The 23961-nt window shown below is 53.5% G+C and overlaps 1 protein-coding gene across 2 annotated transcripts in view; it reads left to right on the forward strand.

Annotated features, from left to right (window-relative positions):
• The window catches only part of cn112 (CN112 protein), a 34901-nt gene that overhangs the window by 1666 nt on the left and 9274 nt on the right, over window positions 1-23961 (forward strand).

Here is a 23961-nt window from a genome sequence, read left to right on the forward strand (position 1 = left end):
TGGAAGCAATTTTGTAGATGACGTCGCCGAAGTCGAGGATCGGTAGGATAGTCAGTTTTACTAGGGTAAGTTTGGCGGCGTGAGTGAAGGAGGCTTTGTTGCGGAATAGAAAGCCGACTCTTGATTTGATTTTCGATTGGAGATGTTTGATATGGGTCTGGAAGGAGAGTTTAGAGTCTAGCCAGACACCTAGGTACTTATAGATGTCCACATATTCAAGGTCGGAACCATCCAGGGTGGTGATGCTGGTCAGGCGTGCCATCCTGAGGCGCTGAGGAGTATAACTCCCTTATAGTCCTCAGAGGTTATTTGATTCCTCAGCAATATATTATATTCTAGAGGTATCAATTACCTTTTTATAATATAACATTTATTTTTTACGTATATAATATTACCCTTTCAAATGTGTGCGTGTGTGTGAACGTTTGACTGATGATTTGATGGCACTGTGGCACCGGCACTGAGTGTTCGGCTGTAGCCCTACCCGGTAGACAGATTACCGCTCATGAGAGAGTCAGTCACGACACAGGTACGCTAGATCCTTTAGGTGTCAAAATAGCACAATGTTATCAGTGCTGCCCTCTAGGACTGGAATCGGTACATTATGTGACAGAATCATTATACCTCTATGCAGCTGGATATGCTATATACCACCTATCACTAACTAGTATCTTTGATGGGGAAAAAAAACGGTGCTCTTATATGAATAGCTATGATGATAAAATTACCCCCTATTCCCTGGATACCAAATGACCCCCCTATCCCCCTGGATACCAAATGATCCCCCTGGATACCAAATGACCCCCCTATCCCCCTGGATACCAAATGACCCCCCTATCCCCCTGGATACCAAATGACCCCCCGTTTATACCGGTAACGCTCACCGCCGTTTATACCGGTAACGCTCACCGCCGTTTATACCGGTAACGCTCACCGCAATGACAGTCTCCCTCTAAACCCTGGGCCTCGGCAGTGACAGTGTCACTCTAAACCCTGGGTCTCCCTCTAAACCCTGGGTCTCAGCAGTGACAGTCTCCCTCTAAACCCTGGGTCTCAGCAGTGACAGTCTCCCTCTAAACCCTGGGTCTCAGCAGTGACAGTCTCCCTCTAAACCCTGGGTCTCAGCAGTGACAGTCTCCCTCTAAACCCTGGGTCTCAGCAGTGACAGTCTCCCTCTAAACCCTGGGTCTCGGCAGTGACGGTCTCCCTCTAAACCCTGGGTCTCAGCAGTGACAGTCTCCCTCTAAACCCTGGGCCTCGGCAGTGACAGTCTCCCTCTAAACCCTGGGCCTCGGCAGTGACAGTCTCCCTCTAAACCCTGGGCCTCGGCAGTGACAGTCTCCCTCTAAACCCTGGGCCTCAGCAGTGACAGTCTCCCTCTAAACCCTGGGCCTCAGCAGTGACAGTCTCACTCTAAACCCTGGGCCTCAGCAGTGACAGTCTCACTCTAAACCCTGGGCCTCAGCAGTGACAGTCTCCCTCTAAACCCTCGGTCTCAGCAGTGACCGTCTCCCTCTAAACCCTGGGTCTCCCTCTAAACCCTGGGTCTCAGCAGTGACAGTCTCCCTCTAAACCCTGGGCCTCAGCAGTGACAGTCTCCCTCTAAACCCTGGTTCTCCCTCTAAACCCTGGGTCTCAGCAGTGACAGTCTCCCTCTAAACCCTGGGTCTCAGCAGTGACAGTCTCCCTCTAAACCCTGGGCCTCAGCAGTGACAGTCTCCCTCTAAACCCTGGGCCTCAGCAGTGACAGTCTCCCTCTAAACCCTGGGCCTCAGCAGTGACAGCCTCCCTCTAAACCCTGGGTCTCACTCTAAACCCTGGGCCTCACTCTAAACCCTGGGCCTCAGCAGTGACAGCCTCCCGCTAAACCCTGGGTCTCACTCTAAACCCTGGGCCTCAGCAGTGACAGCCTCCCGCTAAACCCTGGGTCTCACTCTAAACCCTGGGCCTCAGCAGTGACAGTCTCCCTCTAAACCCTGGGTCTCAGCAGTGACAGTCTCCCTCTAAACCCTGGGCCTCAGCAGTGACAGTCTCCCTCTAAACCCTGGGCCTCAGCAGTGACAGCCTCCCTCTAAACCCTGGGCCTCAGCAGTGACAGTCTCCCTCTAAACCCTGGATCTCACTCTAAACCCTGGGCCTCAGCAGTAACAGTCTCCCTCTAAACCCTGGGCCTCAGCAGTGACAGTCTCTCTCTAAACCCTGGGCCTCAGCAGTGACAGTCTCCCTCTAAACCCTGGGCCTCAGCAGTGACAGTCTCCCTCTAAACCCTGGGCCTCAGCAGTGACAGTCTCCCTCTAAACCCTGGGCCTCGGCAGTGACAGTCTCCCTCTAAACCCTGGGCCTCAGCAGTGACAGTCTCCCTCTAAACCCTGGGCCTCAGCAGTGACAGTCTCCCTCTAAACCCTGGGTCTCAGCAGTGACAGTCTCTCTCTAAACCCTGGGCCTCAGCAGTGACAGTCTCTCTCTAAACCCTGGGCCTCAGCAGTGACAGTCTCTCTCTAAACCCTGGGCCTCAGCAGTGACAGTCTCTCTCTAAACCCTGGGCCTCAGCAGTGACAGTCTCTCTCTAAACCCTGGGCCTCAGCAGTGACAGTCTCTCTCTAAACCCTGGGCCTCAGCAGTGACAGTCTCTCTCTAAACCCTGGGCCTCAGCAGTGACAGTCTCACTCTAAACCCTGGGCCTCAGCAGTGACTGCTGCTTCTGTGATTGTGTGTTTTTAAGTTTGTGTGTGTGTGTGTGGCATCTGCGTGTGAGTGTGTGAGAGAGAAATAATCTAATGTATGCCAAGGCCTGGCTAAATAGCCGTGGGTTGGAGTGCAGTTCACACACACACACACACACACACACCCATGTTAGCTACAGTGCGTTACTCTACAAACTACTCCATCTTCCCTCCCAGACAGCGACCTAGTTAAGTCTTAAAGCCGCTGACTGTCTCTATGACCCAATTAGAGCTCTTTCTCAATGACTCATTCCATTGAAGCCCCTCCAGACCAACATGGGTTGAATCCCAAATGGCTCCCTATGTCAGGGGGGGTCCAACTCATTCTGTGGAGGGACTCGTGTCCATAGGTTTATTAAAAACAATTTTTTATTCCCTTTCAATTAAGACCTAGACAACCAGGTGAGGGGAGTTCCTTACCAATTAGGGACCTTCATTAATCAATCAAGTAGGTAGCCGGCAGGGTAGCTTAGTGGTTAGAGCGTTGGGCCAGTAACCGAAAGGTTGCTAGATCAAATCCCCAAGGTTTAAGAAAATCTGTCATTCTGCCCCTGAACAAGGCAGTTATCCCACTGTTCCTCGGTAGGCCGTCATTGTAAATAAGAATTTGTTCTTAACTGACTTGCCTAGTTAAATAAAAGGTTAAATAAAAATGTGAAAGTACAAGCGAGGAGCGAGAACCCGCAGACACGATATCATTTGGGACTCCCCTCTAGAGTTGGTCTCCCATCCGGGTTCCTTCCCATCTAGAGTTGGTCTCACCTCAGGGTTCCTTCCCTCCCTTCTAGAGTTGGTCTCCTCTCAGGGTTCCTTCCCTCCCATCTAGAGTTGGTCTCCCCTCAGGGTTCCTTCCCTCCCCTCTAGAGTTGCTCCCATCAGGTTTCCTTCCCATCTAGAGTTGGTCTCCTCTCAGGGTTCCTTCCCTCCCATCTAGAGTTGGTCTCCTCTCAGGGTTTCTTCCCTCTAGAGTTGGTCTCCTCTCAGGGTTCCTTCCCTCCCATCTAGAGTTGGTCTCCTCTCAGGGTTCCTTCCCTCCCATCTAGAGTTGGTCTCCTCTCAGGGTTCCTTCCCTCCCCTCTAGAGTTGGTCTCCCATCAGGGTTCCTTCCCTCCCATCTAGAGTTGGTCTCCTCTCAGGGTTCCTTCCCTCCCCTCTAGAGTTGGTCTCCCATCAGGGTTCCTTCCCTCCCCTCTAGAGTTGGTCTCCTCTCAGGGTTTCCCCCATCTAGAGTTGGTCTCCTCTCAGGGTTTCCCCCATCTAGAGTTGGTCTCCTCTCAGGGTTCCTTCCCTCCCATCTAGAGTTGGTCTCCTCTCAGGGTTCCTTCCCTCTAGAGTTGGTCTCCTCTCAAGGTTCCTTGCCTTCCCTCTAGAGTTGGTCTCCTCTCAGGGTTTCCCCCATCTAGAGTTGGTCTCCTCTCAGGGTTTCCCCCATCTAGAGTTGGTCTCCTCTCAGGGTTTCCCCCATCTAGAGTTGGTCTCCCCTCAGGGTTCCTTCCCTCCCCTCTAGAGTTGGTCTCCCCTCAGGGTTCCTTCCCTCCCATCTAGAGTTGGTCTCCCATCAGGGTTCCTTCCCTCCCATCTAGAGTTGGTCTCCTCTCAGGGTTCCTTCCCTCCCATCTAGAGTTGGTTTCCCCTCAGGGTTCCTCCCCTCTATAGTTGGTCTCCTCTCAGGGTTCCTCCCATCTATAGTTGGTCTCCTCTCAGGGTTTCTTCCCATCTAGAGTTGGTCTCCTCTCAGGGTTTCTTCCCATCTAGAGTTGGTCTCCTCTCAGGGTTTCTTCCCATCTAGAGTTGGTCTCCTCTCAGGGTTTCTTCCCATCTAGAGTTGGTCTCCTCTCAGGGTTCCTTCCCTCCCATCTAGAGTTGGTCTCCTCTCAGGGTTCCTTCCCTCCCCTCTAGATTTGGTCTCCCATCAGGGTTCCTTCCCATCTAGAGTTGGTCTCCCCTCAGGGTTCCTTCCCTCCCCTCTAGAGTTGGTCTCCCCTCAGGGTTCCTTCCCTCCCCTCTAGAGTTGGTCTCCCATCAGGGTTCCTTCCCATCTAGAGTTGGTCTCCTCTCAGGGTTCCTCCCATCTAGAGTTGGTCTCCTCTCAGGGTTCCTTCCCATCTAGAGTTGGTCTCCTCTCAGGGTTCCTTCCCATCTAGAGTTGGTCTCCCCTCAGGGTTCCTTCCCTCCCCTCTAGAGTTGGTCTCCCATCAGGGTTCCTTCCCATCTAGAGTTGGTCTCCCATCAGGGTTCCTTCCCATCTAGAGTTGGTCTCCCATCAGGGTTCCTTCCCATCTAGAGTTGGTCTCCCATCAGGGTTCCTTCCCATCTAGAGTTGGTCTCCTCTCAGGGTTCCTTCCCTCCCCTCTAGAGTTGGTCTCCCATCAGGGTTCCTTCCCATCTAGAGTTGGTCTCCCATCAGGGTTCCTTCCCATCTAGAGTTGGTCTCCCATCAGGGTTCCTTCCATCTAGAGTTGGTCTCCTCTCAGGGTTCCTCCCATCTAGAGTTGGTCTCCTCTCAGGGTTCCTTCCCTCCCATCTAGAGTTGGTCTCCTCTCAGGGTTCCTCCCATCTAGAGTTGGTCTCCTCTCAAGGTTTCTTCCCTACCTCTAGAGTTGGTCTCCTCTCAGGGTTCCTTCCCATCTAGAGTTGGTCTCCTCTCAGGGTTCCTTCCCACCTAGAGTTGGTCTCCTCTCAGGGTTCCTCCCATCTAGAGTTGGTCTCCTCTCAGGGTTCCTTCCCTCCCATCTAGAGTTGGTCTCCTCTCAGGGTTCCTCCCATCTAGAGTTGGTCTCCTCTCAAGGTTTCTTCCCTACCTCTAGAGTTGGTCTCCTCTCAGGGTTCCTTCCCATCTAGAGTTGGTCTCCTCTCAGGGTTCCTTCCCACCTAGAGTTGGTCTCCTCTCAGGGTTCCTTCCCATCTAGAGTTGGTCTCCTCTCAGGGTTCCTTCCCTCCCCTCTAGAGTTGGTCTCCCATCAGGGTTCCTTCTCATCTAGTGTTGGTCTCCCATCAGGGTTCCTTCTCATCTAGTGTTGGTCTCCCATCAGGGTTCCTTCCCATCTAGAGTTGGTCTCCTCTCAGGGTTCCTCCCATCTAGAGTTGGTCTCCCATCAGGGTTCCTTCCCTCCCCTCTAGAGTTGGTCTCCTCTCAGGGTTTCCCCCATCTAGAGTTGGTCTCCTCTCAGGGTTTCCCCCATCTAGAGTTGGTCTCCTCTCAGGGTTTCCCCCATCTAGAGTTGGTCTCCTCTCAGGGTTTCCCCCATCTAGAGTTGGTCTCCTCTCAGGGTTTCCCCCATCTAGAGTTGGTCTCCCCTCAGGGTTCCTTCCCTCCCCTCTAGAGTTGGTCTCCTCTCAGGGTTCCTTCCCATCTAGAGTTGTTCTCCTCTCAGGGTTCCTTCCCTCCCATCTAGAGTTGGTCTCATCTCAGGGTTCCTCCCATCTAGAGTTGGTCTCCTCTCAAGGTTTCTTCCCTACCTCTAGAGTTGGTCTCCTCTCAGGGTTCCTTCCCATCTAGAGTTGGTCTCCTCTCAGGGTTCCTTCCCACCTAGAGTTGGTCTCCTCTCAGGGTTCCTTCCCATCTAGAGTTGTTCTCCTCTCAGGGTTCCTTCCCTCCCATCTAGAGTTGGTCTCCTCTCAGGGTTCCTCCCATCTAGAGTTGGTCTCCTCTCAGGGTTCCTTCCCATCTAGAGTTGTTCTCCTCTCAGGGTTCCTTCCCTCCCATCTAGAGTTGGTCTCCTCTCAGGGTTCCTCCCATCTAGAGTTGGTCTCCTCTCAGGGTTCCTTCCCTCCCATCTAGAGTTGGTCTCCTCTCAGGGTTCCTTCCCTCCCATCTAGAGTTGGTCTCCTCTCAGGGTTCCTTCCCATCTAGAGTTGGTCTCCTCTCAGGGTTCCTTCCCATCTAGAGTTGGTCTCCTCTCAGGGTTCCTTCCCATCTAGAGTTGGTCTCCTCTCAGGGTTCCTTCCCTCTAGAGTTGGTCTCCTCTCAAGGTTTCTTCCCTACCTCTAGAGTTGGTCTCCTCTCAGGGTTCCTTCCCATCTAGAGTTGGTCTCCTCTCAGGGTTCCTCCCCACCTAGAGTTGGTCTCCTCTCAGGGTTCCTTCCCTCCCCTCTAGAGTTGGTCTCCCATCAGGGTTCCTTCCCATCTAGTGTTGGTCTCCCATCAGGGTTCCTTCCCATCTAGAGTTGGTCTCCTCTCAGGGTTCCTCCCATCTAGAGTTGGTCTCCTCTCAGGGTTCCTTCCCTCCCATCTAGAGTTGGTCTCCTCTCAGGGTTCCTTCCCATCTAGAGTTGGTCTCCTCTCAGGGTTCCTTCCCATCTAGAGTTGGTCTCCTCTCAGGGTTCCTTCCCATCTAGAGTTGGTCTCCTCTCAGGGTTTCTTCCCATCTAGAGTTGGTCTCCTCTCAGGGTTCCTTCCCATCTAGAGTTGGTCTCCTCTCAGGGTTTCTTCCCTACCTCTAGAGTTGGTCTCCTCTCAGGGTTCCCTCCCATCTAGAGTTGGTCTCCTCTCAGGGTTCCCTCCCATCTAGAGTTGGTCTCCCATCAGGGTTCCTCCCTTCCCATCTAGAGTTGGTCTCCCATCAGGGTTCCTCCCCTCCCATCTAGAGTTGGTCTCCCATCAGGGTTCCTCCCCTCCCATCTAGAGTTGGTCTCCTCTCAGGGTTTCTTCCCTCTAGAGTTGGTCTCCTCTCAGGGTTCCTCCCATCTAGAGTTGGTCTCCTCTCAGGGTTCCTTCCCTCCCATCTAGAGTTGGTCTCCTCTCAGGGTTCCTTCCCTCCCATCTAGAGTTGGTCTCCTCTCAGGGTTCCTTCCCATCTAGAGTTGGTCTCCTCTCAGGGTTCCTTCCCATCTAGAGTTGGTCTCCTCTCAGGGTTCCTTCCCATCTAGAGTTGGTCTCTTCTCAGGGTTTCTTCCCATCTAGAGTTGGTCTCCTCTCAGGGTTTCTTCCCATCTAGAGTTGGTCTCCTCTCAGGGTTCCTTCCCATCTAGAGTTGGTCTCCTCTCAGGGTTTCTTCCCTACCTCTAGAGTTGGTCTCCTCTCAGGGTTCCCTCCCATCTAGAGTTGGTCTCCTCTCAGGGTTCCCTCCCATCTAGAGTTGGTCTCCCATCAGGGTTCCTCCCTTCCCATCTAGAGTTGGTCTCCCATCAGGGTTCCTCCCCTCCCATCTAGAGTTGGTCTCCTCTCAGGGTTTCTTCCCTCTAGAGTTGGTCTCCTCTCAGGGTTCCTCCCATCTAGAGTTGGTCTCCTCTCAGGGTTCCTCCCATCTAGAGTTGGTCTCCTCTCAGGGTTCCTCCCATCTAGAGTTGGTCTCCTCTCAGGGTTCCTCCCATCTAGAGTTGGTCTCCTCTCAGGGTTCCTCCCATCTAGAGTTGGTCTCCTCTCAGGGTTCCTCCCATCTAGAGTTGGTCTCCTCTCAGGGTTCCTCCCATCTAGAGTTGGTCTCCTCTCAGGGTTCCTCCCATCTAGAGTTGGTCTCCTCTCAGGGTTCCTCCCATCTAGAGTTGGTCTCCTCTCAGGGTTCCTTCCCATCTAGAGTTGGTCTCCTCTCAGGGTTCCTTCCCATCTAGAGTTGGTCTCCTCTCAGGGTTCCTTCCCATCTAGAGTTGGTCTCCTCTCAGGGTTCCTCCCCTCTATAGTTGGTCTCCTCTCAGGGTTCCTCCCATCTATAGTTGGTCTCCTCTCAGGGTTTCTTCCCATCTATAGTTGGTCTCCTCTCAGGGTTTCTTCCCATCTAGAGTTGGTCTCCTCTCAGGGTTTCTTCCCATCTAGAGTTGGTCTCCTCTCAGGGTTCCTTCCCTCCCATCTAGAGTTGGTCTCCTCTCAGGGTTCCTTCCCTCCCCTCTAGATTTGGTCTCCCATCAGGGTTCCTTCCCATCTAGAGTTGGTCTCCCCTCAGGGTTCCTTCCCTCCCCTCTAGAGTTGGTCTCCCCTCAGGGTTCCTTCCCTCCCCTCTAGAGTTGGTCTCCTCTCAGGGTTTCTTCCCTCTAGAGTTGGTCTCCTCTCAGGGTTCCTCCCATCTAGAGTTGGTCTCCTCTCAGGGTTCCTTCCCTCCCATCTAGAGTTGGTCTCCTCTCAGGGTTCCTTCCCTCCCATCTAGAGTTGGTCTCCTCTCAGGGTTCCTTCCCATCTAGAGTTGGTCTCCTCTCAGGGTTCCTTCCCATCTAGAGTTGGTCTCCTCTCAGGGTTCCTTCCCATCTAGAGTTGGTCTCTTCTCAGGGTTTCTTCCCATCTAGAGTTGGTCTCCTCTCAGGGTTTCTTCCCATCTAGAGTTGGTCTCCTCTCAGGGTTCCTTCCCATCTAGAGTTGGTCTCCTCTCAGGGTTTCTTCCCTACCTCTAGAGTTGGTCTCCTCTCAGGGTTCCCTCCCATCTAGAGTTGGTCTCCTCTCAGGGTTCCCTCCCATCTAGAGTTGGTCTCCCATCAGGGTTCCTCCCTTCCCATCTAGAGTTGGTCTCCCATCAGGGTTCCTCCCCTCCCATCTAGAGTTGGTCTCCTCTCAGGGTTTCTTCCCTCTAGAGTTGGTCTCCTCTCAGGGTTCCTCCCATCTAGAGTTGGTCTCCTCTCAGGGTTCCTCCCATCTAGAGTTGGTCTCCTCTCAGGGTTCCTCCCATCTAGAGTTGGTCTCCTCTCAGGGTTCCTCCCATCTAGAGTTGGTCTCCTCTCAGGGTTCCTCCCATCTAGAGTTGGTCTCCTCTCAGGGTTCCTCCCATCTAGAGTTGGTCTCCTCTCAGGGTTCCTCCCATCTAGAGTTGGTCTCCTCTCAGGGTTCCTCCCATCTAGAGTTGGTCTCCTCTCAGGGTTCCTCCCATCTAGAGTTGGTCTCCTCTCAGGGTTCCTTCCCATCTAGAGTTGGTCTCCTCTCAGGGTTCCTTCCCATCTAGAGTTGGTCTCCTCTCAGGGTTCCTTCCCATCTAGAGTTGGTCTCCTCTCAGGGTTCCTCCCCTCTATAGTTGGTCTCCTCTCAGGGTTCCTCCCATCTATAGTTGGTCTCCTCTCAGGGTTTCTTCCCATCTAGAGTTGGTCTCCTCTCAGGGTTTCTTCCCATCTAGAGTTGGTCTCCTCTCAGGGTTTCTTCCCATCTAGAGTTGGTCTCCTCTCAGGGTTCCTTCCCTCCCATCTAGAGTTGGTCTCCTCTCAGGGTTCCTTCCCTCCCCTCTAGATTTGGTCTCCCATCAGGGTTCCTTCCCATCTAGAGTTGGTCTCCCCTCAGGGTTCCTTCCCTCCCCTCTAGAGTTGGTCTCCCCTCAGGGTTCCTTCCCTCCCCTCTAGAGTTGGTCTCCCATCAGGGTTCCTTCCCATCTAGAGTTGGTCTCCTCTCAGGGTTCCTCCCATCTAGAGTTGGTCTCCTCTCAGGGTTCCTTCCCATCTAGAGTTGGTCTCCTCTCAGGGTTCCTTCCCATCTAGAGTTGGTCTCCTCTCAGGGTTCCTTCCCATCTAGAGTTGGTCTCCCCTCAGGGTTCCTTCCCTCCCCTCTAGAGTTGGTCTCCCATCAGGGTTCCTTCCCATCTAGAGTTGGTCTCCCATCAGGGTTCCTTCCCATCTAGAGTTGGTCTCCCATCAGGGTTCCTTCCCATCTAGAGTTGGTCTCCTCTCAGGGTTCCTTCCCTCCCCTCTAGAGTTGGTCTCCCATCAGGGTTCCTTCCCATCTAGAGTTGGTCTCCCATCAGGGTTCCTCCCCTCCCATCTAGAGTTGGTCTCCTCTCAGGGTTTCTTCCCTCTAGAGTTGGTCTCCTCTCAGGGTTCCTTCCCTCCCATCTAGAGTTGGTCTCCTCTCAGGGTTCCTCCCATCTAGAGTTGGTCTCCTCTCAAGGTTTCTTCCCTACCTCTAGAGTTGGTCTCCTCTCAGGGTTCCTTCCCATCTAGAGTTGGTCTCCTCTCAGGGTTCCTTCCCACCTAGAGTTGGTCTCCTCTCAGGGTTCCTTCCCATCTAGAGTTGGTCTCCTCTCAGGGTTCCTTCCCTCCCCTCTAGAGTTGGTCTCCCATCAGGGTTCCTTCTCATCTAGTGTTGGTCTCCCATCAGGGTTCCTTCTCATCTAGTGTTGGTCTCCCATCAGGGTTCCTTCCCATCTAGAGTTGGTCTCCTCTCAGGGTTCCTTCCCTCCCCTCTAGAGTTGGTCTCCCATCAGGGTTCCTTCCCTCCCCTCTAGAGTTGGTCTCCTCTCAGGGTTTCCCCCATCTAGAGTTGGTCTCCTCTCAGGGTTTCCCCCATCTAGAGTTGGTCTCCTCTCAGGGTTTCCCCCATCTAGAGTTGGTCTCCTCTCAGGGTTTCCCCCATCTAGAGTTGGTCTCCCCTCAGGGTTCCTTCCCTCCCCTCTAGAGTTGGTCTCCTCTCAGGGTTCCTTCCCATCTAGAGTTGTTCTCCTCTCAGGGTTCCTTCCCTCCCATCTAGAGTTGGTCTCCTCTCAGGGTTCCTCCCATCTAGAGTTGGTCTCCTCTCAAGGTTTCTTCCCTACCTCTAGAGTTGGTCTCCTCTCAGGGTTCCTTCCCATCTAGAGTTGGTCTCCTCTCAGGGTTCCTTCCCACCTAGAGTTGGTCTCCTCTCAGGGTTCCTTCCCATCTAGAGTTGTTCTCCTCTCAGGGTTCCTTCCCTCCCATCTAGAGTTGGTCTCCTCTCAGGGTTCCTCCCATCTAGAGTTGGTCTCCTCTCAGGGTTCCTTCCCATCTAGAGTTGTTCTCCTCTCAGGGTTCCTTCCCTCCCATCTAGAGTTGGTCTCCTCTCAGGGTTCCTCCCATCTAGAGTTGGTCTCCTCTCAGGGTTCCTTCCCTCCCATCTAGAGTTGGTCTCCTCTCAGGGTTCCTTCCCTCCCATCTAGAGTTGGTCTCCTCTCAGGGTTCCTTCCCATCTAGAGTTGGTCTCCTCTCAGGGTTCCTTCCCATCTAGAGTTGGTCTCCTCTCAGGGTTCCTTCCCATCTAGAGTTGGTCTCCTCTCAGGGTTCCTTCCCTCTAGAGTTGGTCTCCTCTCAAGGTTTCTTCCCTACCTCTAGAGTTGGTCTCCTCTCAGGGTTCCTTCCCATCTAGAGTTGGTCTCCTCTCAGGGTTCCTCCCCACCTAGAGTTGGTCTCCTCTCAGGGTTCCTTCCCTCCCCTCTAGAGTTGGTCTCCCATCAGGGTTCCTTCCCATCTAGTGTTGGTCTCCCATCAGGGTTCCTTCCCATCTAGAGTTGGTCTCCTCTCAGGGTTCCTCCCATCTAGAGTTGGTCTCCTCTCAGGGTTCCTTCCCTCCCATCTAGAGTTGGTCTCCTCTCAGGGTTCCTTCCCATCTAGAGTTGGTCTCCTCTCAGGGTTCCTTCCCATCTAGAGTTGGTCTCCTCTCAGGGTTCCTTCCCATCTAGAGTTGGTCTCCTCTCAGGGTTTCTTCCCATCTAGAGTTGGTCTCCTCTCAGGGTTCCTTCCCATCTAGAGTTGGTCTCCTCTCAGGGTTTCTTCCCTACCTCTAGAGTTGGTCTCCTCTCAGGGTTCCCTCCCATCTAGAGTTGGTCTCCTCTCAGGGTTCCCTCCCATCTAGAGTTGGTCTCCCATCAGGGTTCCTCCCTTCCCATCTAGAGTTGGTCTCCCATCAGGGTTCCTCCCCTCCCATCTAGAGTTGGTCTCCCATCAGGGTTCCTCCCCTCCCATCTAGAGTTGGTCTCCTCTCAGGGTTTCTTCCCTCTAGAGTTGGTCTCCTCTCAGGGTTCCTCCCATCTAGAGTTGGTCTCCTCTCAGGGTTCCTTCCCTCCCATCTAGAGTTGGTCTCCTCTCAGGGTTCCTTCCCTCCCATCTAGAGTTGGTCTCCTCTCAGGGTTCCTTCCCATCTAGAGTTGGTCTCCTCTCAGGGTTCCTTCCCATCTAGAGTTGGTCTCCTCTCAGGGTTCCTTCCCATCTAGAGTTGGTCTCCTCTCAGGGTTTCTTCCCATCTAGAGTTGGTCTCCTCTCAGGGTTTCTTCCCATCTAGAGTTGGTCTCCTCTCAGGGTTCCTTCCCATCTAGAGTTGGTCTCCTCTCAGGGTTTCTTCCCTACCTCTAGAGTTGGTCTCCTCTCAGGGTTCCCTCCCATCTAGAGTTGGTCTCCTCTCAGGGTTCCCTCCCATCTAGAGTTGGTCTCCCATCAGGGTTCCTCCCTTCCCATCTAGAGTTGGTCTCCCATCAGGGTTCCTCCCCTCCCATCTAGAGTTGGTCTCCTCTCAGGGTTTCTTCCCTCTAGAGTTGGTCTCCTCTCAGGGTTCCTCCCATCTAGAGTTGGTCTCCTCTCAGGGTTCCTCCCATCTAGAGTTGGTCTCCTCTCAGGGTTCCTCCCATCTAGAGTTGGTCTCCTCTCAGGGTTCCTCCCATCTAGAGTTGGTCTCCTCTCAGGGTTCCTCCCATCTAGAGTTGGTCTCCTCTCAGGGTTCCTCCCATCTAGAGTTGGTCTCCTCTCAGGGTTCCTTCCCATCTAGAGTTGGTCTCCTCTCAGGGTTCCTTCCCATCTAGAGTTGGTCTCCTCTCAGGGTTCCTTCCCATCTAGAGTTGGTCTCCTCTCAGGGTTCCTTCCCTCTAGAGTTGGTCTCCTCTCAAGGTTTCTTCCCTACCTCTAGAGTTGGTCTCCTCTCAGGGTTCCTTCCCATCTAGAGTTGGTCTCCTCTCAGGGTTCCTTCCCATCTAGAGTTGGTCTCCTCTCAGGGTTTCTTCCCTACCTCTAGAGTTGGTCTCCTCTCAGGGTTCCCTCCCATCTAGAGTTGGTCTCCTCTCAGGGTTCCTCCCTTCCCATCTAGAGTTGGTCTCCCATCAGGGTTCCTCCCTTCCCATCTAGAGTTGGTCTCCCATCAGGGTTCCTCCCCTCCCATCTAGAGTTGGTCTCCTCTCAGGGTTTCTTCCCTCTAGAGTTGGTCTCCTCTCAGGGTTCCTCCCATCTAGAGTTGGTCTCCTCTCAGGGTTCCTTCCCTCCCATCTAGAGTTGGTCTCCTCTCAGGGTTCCTTCCCTCCCATCTAGAGTTGGTCTCCTCTCAGGGTTTCTTCCCTATTGAGTTGGTCTCCTCTCAGGGTTTCTTCACTACCTCTAGAGTTGGTCTCCTCTCAGGGTTCCCTCCCATCTAGAGTTGGTCTCCCATCAGGGTTCCTCCCTTCCCATCTAGAGTTGGTCTCCCATCAGGGTTCCTCCCCTCCCATCTAGAGTTGGTCTCCTCTCAAGGTTTCTTCCCTATCTCTAGAGTTGGTCTCTTCTCAGGGTTCCTTCCCTCCCATCTAGAGTTGGTCTCCTCTCAGGGTTCCTTCCCTCCCCTCTAGAGTTGGTCTCCCATCAGGGTTCCTTCCCATCTAGAGTTGGTCTCCTCTCAGGGTTCCTTCCCATCTAGAGTTGGTCTCCTCTCAGGGTTCCTTCCCATCTAGAGTTGGTCTCCCATCAGGGTTCCTTCCCATCTAGAGTTGGTCTCCTCTCAGAGTTTCTTCCCTCTAGAGTTGGTCTCCTCTCAAGGTTTCTTCCCTATCTCTAGAGTTGGTCTCCTCTCAGGGTTCCTTCCCTCCCTCTAGAGTTGGTCTCCCATCAAGGATCCTCCCCTTCCATCTAGAGTTGGTCTCCTCTCAGGATTCCTCCCATTTAGAGTTGGTCTCCTCTCAGGATTCCTCCCATCTAGAGTTGGTCTCCTCTCAGGATTCCTCCCATCTAGAGTTGGTCTCCTCTCAGGGTTTCTTCCCATCTAGAGTTGGTCTCCTCTCAGGGTTCCTTCCCACCTAGAGTTGGTCTCCTCTCAGGGTTCCTTCCCATCTAGAGTTGGTCTCCCATCAGGGTTCCTTCCCATCTAGAGTTGGTCTCCCATCAGGGTTCCTTCCCATCTAGAGTTGGTCTCCCATCAGGGTTCCTTCCCATCTAGAGTTGGTCTCCTCTCAGGGTTCCTTCCCTCCCCTCTAGAGTTGGTCTCCCATCAGGGTTCCTTCCCATCTAGAGTTGGTCTCCCATCAGGGTTCCTTCCCATCTAGAGTTGGTCTCCCATCAGGGTTCCTTCCATCTAGAGTTGGTCTCCTCTCAGGGTTCCTCCCATCTAGAGTTGGTCTCCTCTCAGGGTTCCTTCCCTCCCATCTAGAGTTGGTCTCCTCTCAGGGTTCCTCCCATCTAGAGTTGGTCTCCTCTCAAGGTTTCTTCCCTACCTCTAGAGTTGGTCTCCTCTCAGGGTTCCTTCCCATCTAGAGTTGGTCTCCTCTCAGGGTTCCTTCCCACCTAGAGTTGGTCTCCTCTCAGGGTTCCTCCCATCTAGAGTTGGTCTCCTCTCAGGGTTCCTTCCCTCCCATCTAGAGTTGGTCTCCTCTCAGGGTTCCTCCCATCTAGAGTTGGTCTCCTCTCAAGGTTTCTTCCCTACCTCTAGAGTTGGTCTCCTCTCAGGGTTCCTTCCCATCTAGAGTTGGTCTCCTCTCAGGGTTCCTTCCCACCTAGAGTTGGTCTCCTCTCAGGGTTCCTTCCCATCTTGAGTTGGTCTCCTCTCAGGGTTCCTTCCCTCCCCTCTAGAGTTGGTCTCCCATCAGGGTTCCTTCTCATCTAGTGTTGGTCTCCCATCAGGGTTCCTTCTCATCTAGTGTTGGTCTCCCATCAGGGTTCCTTCCCATCTAGAGTTGGTCTCCTCTCAGGGTTCCTCCCATCTAGAGTTGGTCTCCCATCAGGGTTCCTTCCCTCCCCTCTAGAGTTGGTCTCCTCTCAGGGTTTCCCCCATCTAGAGTTGGTCTCCTCTCAGGGTTTCCCCCATCTAGAGTTGGTCTCCTCTCAGGGTTTCCCCCATCTAGAGTTGGTCTCCTCTCAGGGTTTCCCCCATCTAGAGTTGGTCTCCCCTCAGGGTTCCTTCCCTCCCCTCTAGAGTTGGTCTCCTCTCAGGGTTCCTTCCCATCTAGAGTTGTTCTCCTCTCAGGGTTCCTTCCCTCCCATCTAGAGTTGGTCTCCTCTCAGGGTTCCTCCCCACCTAGAGTTGGTCTCCTCTCAGGGTTCCTTCCCTCCCCTCTAGAGTTGGTCTCCCATCAGGGTTCCTTCCCATCTAGTGTTGGTCTCCCATCAGGGTTTCTTCCCTACCTCTAGAGTTGTTCTCCTCTCAGGGTTCCTTCCCATCTAGAGTTGGTCTCCTCTCAGGGTTCCTCCCCACCTAGAGTTGGTCTCCTCTCAGGGTTCCTTCCCTCCCCTCTAGAGTTGGTCTCCCATCAGGGTTCCTTCCCATCTAGTGTTGGTCTCCCATCAGGGTTCCTTCCCATCTAGAGTTGGTCTCCTCTCAGGGTTCCTCCCATCTAGAGTTGGTCTCCTCTCAGGGTTCCTTCCCTCCCATCTAGAGTTGGTCTCCTCTCAGGGTTCCTTCCCATCTAGAGTTGGTCTCCTCTCAGGGTTCCTTCCCATCTAGAGTTGGTCTCCTCTCAGGGTTCCTTCCCATCTAGAGTTGGTCTCCTCTCAGGGTTTCTTCCCATCTAGAGTTGGTCTCCTCTCAGGGTTCCTTCCCATCTAGAGTTGGTCTCCTCTCAGGGTTTCTTCCCTACCTCTAGAGTTGGTCTCCTCTCAGGGTTCCCTCCCATCTAGAGTTGGTCTCCTCTCAGGGTTCCCTCCCATCTAGAGTTGGTCTCCCATCAGGGTTCCTCCCTTCCCATCTAGAGTTGGTCTCCCATCAGGGTTCCTCCCCTCCCATCTAGAGTTGGTCTCCTCTCAGGGTTTCTTCCCTCTAGAGTTGGTCTCCTCTCAGGGTTCCTCCCATCTAGAGTTGGTCTCCTCTCAGGGTTCCTTCCCTCCCATCTAGAGTTGGTCTCCTCTCAGGGTTCCTTCCCTCCCATCTAGAGTTGGTCTCCTCTCAGGGTTCCTTCCCATCTAGAGTTGGTCTCCTCTCAGGGTTCCTTCCCATCTAGAGTTGGTCTCCTCTCAGGGTTCCTTCCCATCTAGAGTTGGTCTCCTCTCAGGGTTTCTTCCCATCTAGAGTTGGTCTCCTCTCAGGGTTTCTTCCCATCTAGAGTTGGTCTCCTCTCAGGGTTCCTTCCCATCTAGAGTTGGTCTCCTCTCAGGGTTTCTTCCCTACCTCTAGAGTTGGTCTCCTCTCAGGGTTCCCTCCCATCTAGAGTTGGTCTCCTCTCAGGGTTCCCTCCCATCTAGAGTTGGTCTCCCATCAGGGTTCCTCCCTTCCCATCTAGAGTTGGTCTCCCATCAGGGTTCCTCCCCTCCCATCTAGAGTTGGTCTCCTCTCAGGGTTTCTTCCCTCTAGAGTTGGTCTCCTCTCAGGGTTCCTCCCATCTAGAGTTGGTCTCCTCTCAGGGTTCCTCCCATCTAGAGTTGGTCTCCTCTCAGGGTTCCTCCCATCTAGAGTTGGTCTCCTCTCAGGGTTCCTCCCATCTAGAGTTGGTCTCCTCTCAGGGTTCCTCCCATCTAGAGTTGGTCTCCTCTCAGGGTTCCTCCCATCTAGAGTTGGTCTCCTCTCAGGGTTCCTTCCCATCTAGAGTTGGTCTCCTCTCAGGGTTCCTTCCCATCTAGAGTTGGTCTCCTCTCAGGGTTCCTTCCCATCTAGAGTTGGTCTCCTCTCAGGGTTCCTTCCCTCTAGAGTTGGTCTCCTCTCAAGGTTTCTTCCCTACCTCTAGAGTTGGTCTCCTCTCAGGGTTCCTTCCCATCTAGAGTTGGTCTCCTCTCAGGGTTCCTTCCCATCTAGAGTTGGTCTCCTCTCAGGGTTTCTTCCCTACCTCTAGAGTTGGTCTCCTCTCAGGGTTCCCTCCCATCTAGAGTTGGTCTCCTCTCAGGGTTCCTCCCTTCCCATCTAGAGTTGGTCTCCCATCAGGGTTCCTCCCTTCCCATCTAGAGTTGGTCTCCCATCAGGGTTCCTCCCCTCCCATCTAGAGTTGGTCTCCTCTCAGGGTTTCTTCCCTCTAGAGTTGGTCTCCTCTCAGGGTTCCTCCCATCTAGAGTTGGTCTCCTCTCAGGGTTCCTTCCCTCCCATCTAGAGTTGGTCTCCTCTCAGGGTTCCTTCCCTCCCATCTAGAGTTGGTCTCCTCTCAGGGTTTCTTCCCTCTAGAGTTGGTCTCCTCTCAGGGTTTCTTCACTACCTCTAGAGTTGGTCTCCTCTCAGGGTTCCCTCCCATCTAGAGTTGGTCTCCCATCAGGGTTCCTCCCTTCCCATCTAGAGTTGGTCTCCCATCAGGGTTCCTCCCCTCCCATCTAGAGTTGGTCTCCTCTCAAGGTTTCTTCCCTATCTCTAGAGTTGGTCTCCTCTCAGGGTTCCTTCCCTCCCTCTAGAGTTGGTCTCTTCTCAGGGTTCCTTCCCTCCCATCTAGAGTTGGTCTCCTCTCAGGGTTCCTTCCCTCCCTCTAGAGTTGGTCTCTTCTCAGGGTTCCTTCCCTCCCATCTAGAGTTGGTCTCCTCTCAGGGTTCCTTCCCTCCCCTCTAGAGTTGGTCTCCCATCAGGGTTCCTTCCCATCTAGAGTTGGTCTCCTCTCAGGGTTCCTTCCCATCTAGAGTTGGTCTCCTCTCAGGGTTCCTTCCCATCTAGAGTTGGTCTCCCATCAGGGTTCCTTCCCATCTAGAGTTGGTCTCCTCTCAGAGTTTCTTCCCTCTAGAGTTGGTCTCCTCTCAAGGTTTCTTCCCTATCTCTAGAGTTGGTCTCCTCTCAGGGTTCCTTCCCTCCCTCTAGAGTTGGTCTCCCATCAAGGATCCTCCCCTTCCATCTAGAGTTGGTCTCCTCTCAGGATTCCTCCCATTTAGAGTTGGTCTCCTCTCAGGATTCCTCCCATCTAGAGTTGGTCTCCTCTCAGGATTCCTCCCATCTAGAGTTGGTCTCCTCTCAGGGTTTCTTCCCATCTAGAGTTGGTCTCCTCTCAGGGTTCCTTCCCACCTAGAGTTGGTCTCCTCTCAGGGTTCCTTCCCATCTAGAGTTGGTCTCCCATCAGGGTTCCTTCCCATCTAGAGTTGGTCTCCCATCAGGGTTCCTTCCCATCTAGAGTTGGTCTCCCATCAGGGTTCCTTCCCATCTAGAGTTGGTCTCCTCTCAGGGTTCCTTCCCTCCCCTCTAGAGTTGGTCTCCCATCAGGGTTCCTTCCCATCTAGAGTTGGTCTCCCATCAGGGTTCCTTCCCATCTAGAGTTGGTCTCCCATCAGGGTTCCTTCCATCTAGAGTTGGTCTCCTCTCAGGGTTCCTCCCATCTAGAGTTGGTCTCCTCTCAGGGTTCCTTCCCTCCCATCTAGAGTTGGTCTCCTCTCAGGGTTCCTCCCATCTAGAGTTGGTCTCCTCTCAAGGTTTCTTCCCTACCTCTAGAGTTGGTCTCCTCTCAGGGTTCCTTCCCATCTAGAGTTGGTCTCCTCTCAGGGTTCCTTCCCACCTAGAGTTGGTCTCCTCTCAGGGTTCCTCCCATCTAGAGTTGGTCTCCTCTCAGGGTTCCTTCCCTCCCATCTAGAGTTGGTCTCCTCTCAGGGTTCCTCCCATCTAGAGTTGGTCTCCTCTCAAGGTTTCTTCCCTACCTCTAGAGTTGGTCTCCTCTCAGGGTTCCTTCCCATCTAGAGTTGGTCTCCTCTCAGGGTTCCTTCCCACCTAGAGTTGGTCTCCTCTCAGGGTTCCTTCCCATCTTGAGTTGGTCTCCTCTCAGGGTTCCTTCCCTCCCCTCTAGAGTTGGTCTCCCATCAGGGTTCCTTCTCATCTAGTGTTGGTCTCCCATCAGGGTTCCTTCTCATCTAGTGTTGGTCTCCCATCAGGGTTCCTTCCCATCTAGAGTTGGTCTCCTCTCAGGGTTCCTCCCATCTAGAGTTGGTCTCCCATCAGGGTTCCTTCCCTCCCCTCTAGAGTTGGTCTCCTCTCAGGGTTTCCCCCATCTAGAGTTGGTCTCCTCTCAGGGTTTCCCCCATCTAGAGTTGGTCTCCTCTCAGGGTTTCCCCCATCTAGAGTTGGTCTCCTCTCAGGGTTTCCCCCATCTAGAGTTGGTCTCCCCTCAGGGTTCCTTCCCTCCCCTCTAGAGTTGGTCTCCTCTCAGGGTTCCTTCCCATCTAGAGTTGTTCTCCTCTCAGGGTTCCTTCCCTCCCATCTAGAGTTGGTCTCCTCTCAGGGTTCCTTCCCATCTAGAGTTGTTCTCCTCTCAGGGTTCCTTCCCACCTAGAGTTGGTCTCCTCTCAGGGTTCCTTCCCTCCCATCTAGAGTTGTTCTCCTCTCAGGGTTCCTTCCCTCCCATCTAGAGTTGGTCTCCTCTCAGGGTTCCTCCCATCTAGAGTTGTTCTCCTCTCAGGGTTCCTTCCCTCCCATCTAGAGTTGGTCTCCTCTCAGGGTTCCTCCCATCTAGAGTTGGTCTCCTCTCAGGGTTCCTTCCCTCCCCTCTAGAGTTGGTCTCCCATCAGGGTTCCTTCCCATCTAGTGTTGGTCTCCCATCAGGGTTCCTTCCCATCTAGAGTTGGTCTCCTCTCAGGGTTCCTCCCATCTAGAGTTGGTCTCCTCTCAGGGTTCCTTCCCTCCCATCTAGAGTTGGTCTCCTCTCAGGGTTCCTTCCCTCCCATCTAGAGTTGGTCTCCTCTCAGGGTTCCTTCCCATCTAGAGTTGGTCTCCTCTCAGGGTTCCTTCCCATCTAGAGTTGGTCTCCTCTCAGGGTTCCTTCCCATCTAGAGTTGGTCTCCTCTCAGGGTTTCTTCCCATCTAGAGTTGGTCTCCTCTCAGGGTTTCTTCCCATCTAGAGTTGGTCTCCTCTCAGGGTTCCTTCCCATCTAGAGTTGGTCTCCTCTCAGGGTTTCTTCCCTACCTCTAGAGTTGGTCTCCTCTCAGGGTTCCCTCCCATCTAGAGTTGGTCTCCTCTCAGGGTTCCCTCCCATCTAGAGTTGGTCTCCCATCAGGGTTCCTCCCTTCCCATCTAGAGTTGGTCTCCCATCAGGGTTCCTCCCCTCCCATCTAGAGTTGGTCTCCTCTCAGGGTTTCTTCCCTCTAGAGTTGGTCTCCTCTCAGGGTTCCTTCCCTCCCATCTAGAGTTGGTCTCCTCTCAGGGTTCCTCCCATCTAGAGTTGGTCTCCTCTCAAGGTTTCTTCCCTACCTCTAGAGTTGGTCTCCTCTCAGGGTTCCTTCCCATCTAGAGTTGGTCTCCTCTCAGGGTTCCTTCCCACCTAGAGTTGGTCTCCTCTCAGGGTTCCTTCCCATCTAGAGTTGGTCTCCTCTCAGGGTTCCTTCCCTCCCCTCTAGAGTTGGTCTCCCATCAGGGTTCCTTCTCATCTAGTGTTGGTCTCCCATCAGGGTTCCTTCTCATCTAGTGTTGGTCTCCCATCAGGGTTCCTTCCCATCTAGAGTTGGTCTCCTCTCAGGGTTCCTCCCATCTAGAGTTGGTCTCCCATCAGGGTTCCTTCCCTCCCCTCTAGAGTTGGTCTCCTCTCAGGGTTTCCCCCATCTAGAGTTGGTCTCCTCTCAGGGTTTCCCCCATCTAGAGTTGGTCTCCTCTCAGGGTTTCCCCCATCTAGAGTTGGTCTCCTCTCAGGGTTTCCCCCATCTAGAGTTGGTCTCCCCTCAGGGTTCCTTCCCTCCCCTCTAGAGTTGGTCTCCTCTCAGGGTTCCTTCCCATCTAGAGTTGTTCTCCTCTCAGGGTTCCTTCCCTCCCATCTAGAGTTGGTCTCCTCTCAGGGTTCCTCCCATCTAGAGTTGGTCTCCTCTCAAGGTTTCTTCCCTACCTCTAGAGTTGGTCTCCTCTCAGGGTTCCTTCCCATCTAGAGTTGGTCTCCTCTCAGGGTTCCTTCCCACCTAGAGTTGGTCTCCTCTCAGGGTTCCTTCCCATCTAGAGTTGTTCTCCTCTCAGGGTTCCTTCCCTCCCATCTAGAGTTGGTCTCCTCTCAGGGTTCCTCCCATCTAGAGTTGGTCTCCTCTCAGGGTTCCTTCCCATCTAGAGTTGTTCTCCTCTCAGGGTTCCTTCCCTCCCATCTAGAGTTGGTCTCCTCTCAGGGTTCCTTCCCTCCCATCTAGAGTTGGTCTCCTCTCAGGGTTCCTCCCATCTAGAGTTGGTCTCCTCTCAGGGTTCCTTCCCTCCCATCTAGAGTTGGTCTCCTCTCAGGGTTCCTTCCCATCTAGAGTTGGTCTCCTCTCAGGGTTCCTTCCCATCTAGAGTTGGTCTCCTCTCAGGGTTCCTTCCCATCTAGAGTTGGTCTCCTCTCAGGGTTCCTTCCCTCTAGAGTTGGTCTCCTCTCAAGGTTTCTTCCCTACCTCTAGAGTTGGTCTCCTCTCAGGGTTCCTTCCCATCTAGAGTTGGTCTCCTCTCAGGGTTCCTCCCCACCTAGAGTTGGTCTCCTCTCAGGGTTCCTTCCCTCCCCTCTAGAGTTGGTCTCCCATCAGGGTTCCTTCCCATCTAGTGTTGGTCTCCCATCAGGGTTCCTTCCCATCTAGAGTTGGTCTCCTCTCAGGGTTCCTCCCATCTAGAGTTGGTCTCCTCTCAGGGTTCCTTCCCTCCCATCTAGAGTTGGTCTCCTCTCAGGGTTCCTTCCCATCTAGAGTTGGTCTCCTCTCAGGGTTCCTTCCCATCTAGAGTTGGTCTCCTCTCAGGGTTCCTTCCCATCTAGAGTTGGTCTCCTCTCAGGGTTTCTTCCCATCTAGAGTTGGTCTCCTCTCAGGGTTCCTTCCCATCTAGAGTTGGTCTCCTCTCAGGGTTTCTTCCCTACCTCTAGAGTTGGTCTCCTCTCAGGGTTCCCTCCCATCTAGAGTTGGTCTCCTCTCAGGGTTCCCTCCCATCTAGAGTTGGTCTCCCATCAGGGTTCCTCCCTTCCCATCTAGAGTTGGTCTCCCATCAGGGTTCCTCCCCTCCCATCTAGAGTTGGTCTCCCATCAGGGTTCCTCCCCTCCCATCTAGAGTTGGTCTCCTCTCAGGGTTCCTCCCATCTAGAGTTGGTCTCCTCTCAGGGTTCCTTCCCTCCCATCTAGAGTTGGTCTCCTCTCAGGGTTTCTTCCCTCTAGAGTTGGTCTCCTCTCAGGGTTCCTCCCATCTAGAGTTGGTCTCCTCTCAGGGTTCCTCCCATCTAGAGTTGGTCTCCTCTCAGGGTTCCTCCCATCTAGAGTTGGTCTCCTCTCAGGGTTCCTCCCATCTAGAGTTGGTCTCCTCTCAGGGTTCCTCCCATCTAGAGTTGGTCTCCTCTCAGGGTTCCTCCCATCTAGAGTTGGTCTCCTCTCAGGGTTCCTTCCCATCTAGAGTTGGTCTCCTCTCAGGGTTCCTTCCCATCTAGAGTTGGTCTCCTCTCAGGGTTCCTTCCCATCTAGAGTTGGTCTCCTCTCAGGGTTCCTTCCCTCTAGAGTTGGTCTCCTCTCAAGGTTTCTTCCCTACCTCTAGAGTTGGTCTCCTCTCAGGGTTCCTTCCCATCTAGAGTTGGTCTCCTCTCAGGGTTCCTTCCCATCTAGAGTTGGTCTCCTCTCAGGGTTTCTTCCCTACCTCTAGAGTTGGTCTCCTCTCAGGGTTCCCTCCCATCTAGAGTTGGTCTCCTCTCAGGGTTCCTCCCTTCCCATCTAGAGTTGGTCTCCCATCAGGGTTCCTCCCTTCCCATCTAGAGTTGGTCTCCCATCAGGGTTCCTCCCCTCCCATCTAGAGTTGGTCTCCTCTCAGGGTTTCTTCCCTCTAGAGTTGGTCTCCTCTCAGGGTTCCTCCCATCTAGAGTTGGTCTCCTCTCAGGGTTCCTTCCCTCCCATCTAGAGTTGGTCTCCTCTCAGGGTTCCTTCCCTCCCATCTAGAGTTGGTCTCCTCTCAGGGTTTCTTCCCTCTAGAGTTGGTCTCCTCTCAGGGTTTCTTCACTACCTCTAGAGTTGGTCTCCTCTCAGGGTTCCCTCCCATCTAGAGTTGGTCTCCTCTCAGGGTTCCCTCCCATCTAGAGTTGGTCTCCCATCAGGGTTCCTCCCTTCCCATCTAGAGTTGGTCTCCCATCAGGGTTCCTCCCCTCCCATCTAGAGTTGGTCTCCTCTCAAGGTTTCTTCCCTATCTCTAGAGTTGGTCTCTTCTCAGGGTTCCTTCCCTCCCATCTAGAGTTGGTCTCCTCTCAGGGTTCCTTCCCTCCCTCTAGAGTTGGTCTCTTCTCAGGGTTCCTTCCCTCCCATCTAGAGTTGGTCTCCTCTCAGGGTTCCTTCCCTCCCTCTAGAGTTGGTCTCTTCTCAGGGTTCCTTCCCTCCCATCTAGAGTTGGTCTCCTCTCAGGGTTCCTTCCCTCCCCTCTAGAGTTGGTCTCCCATCAGGGTTCCTTCCCATCTAGAGTTGGTCTCCTCTCAGGGTTCCTTCCCATCTAGAGTTGGTCTCCTCTCAGGGTTCCTTCCCATCTAGAGTTGGTCTCCCATCAGGGTTCCTTCCCATCTAGAGTTGGTCTCCTCTCAAGAGTTTCTTCCCTCTAGAGTT

The sequence above is a fragment of the Oncorhynchus mykiss genome, chromosome 25 (genome assembly GCF_013265735.2).
Source record: "Oncorhynchus mykiss isolate Arlee chromosome 25, USDA_OmykA_1.1, whole genome shotgun sequence".
Lineage (NCBI taxonomy): Eukaryota > Metazoa > Chordata > Actinopteri > Salmoniformes > Salmonidae > Oncorhynchus > Oncorhynchus mykiss.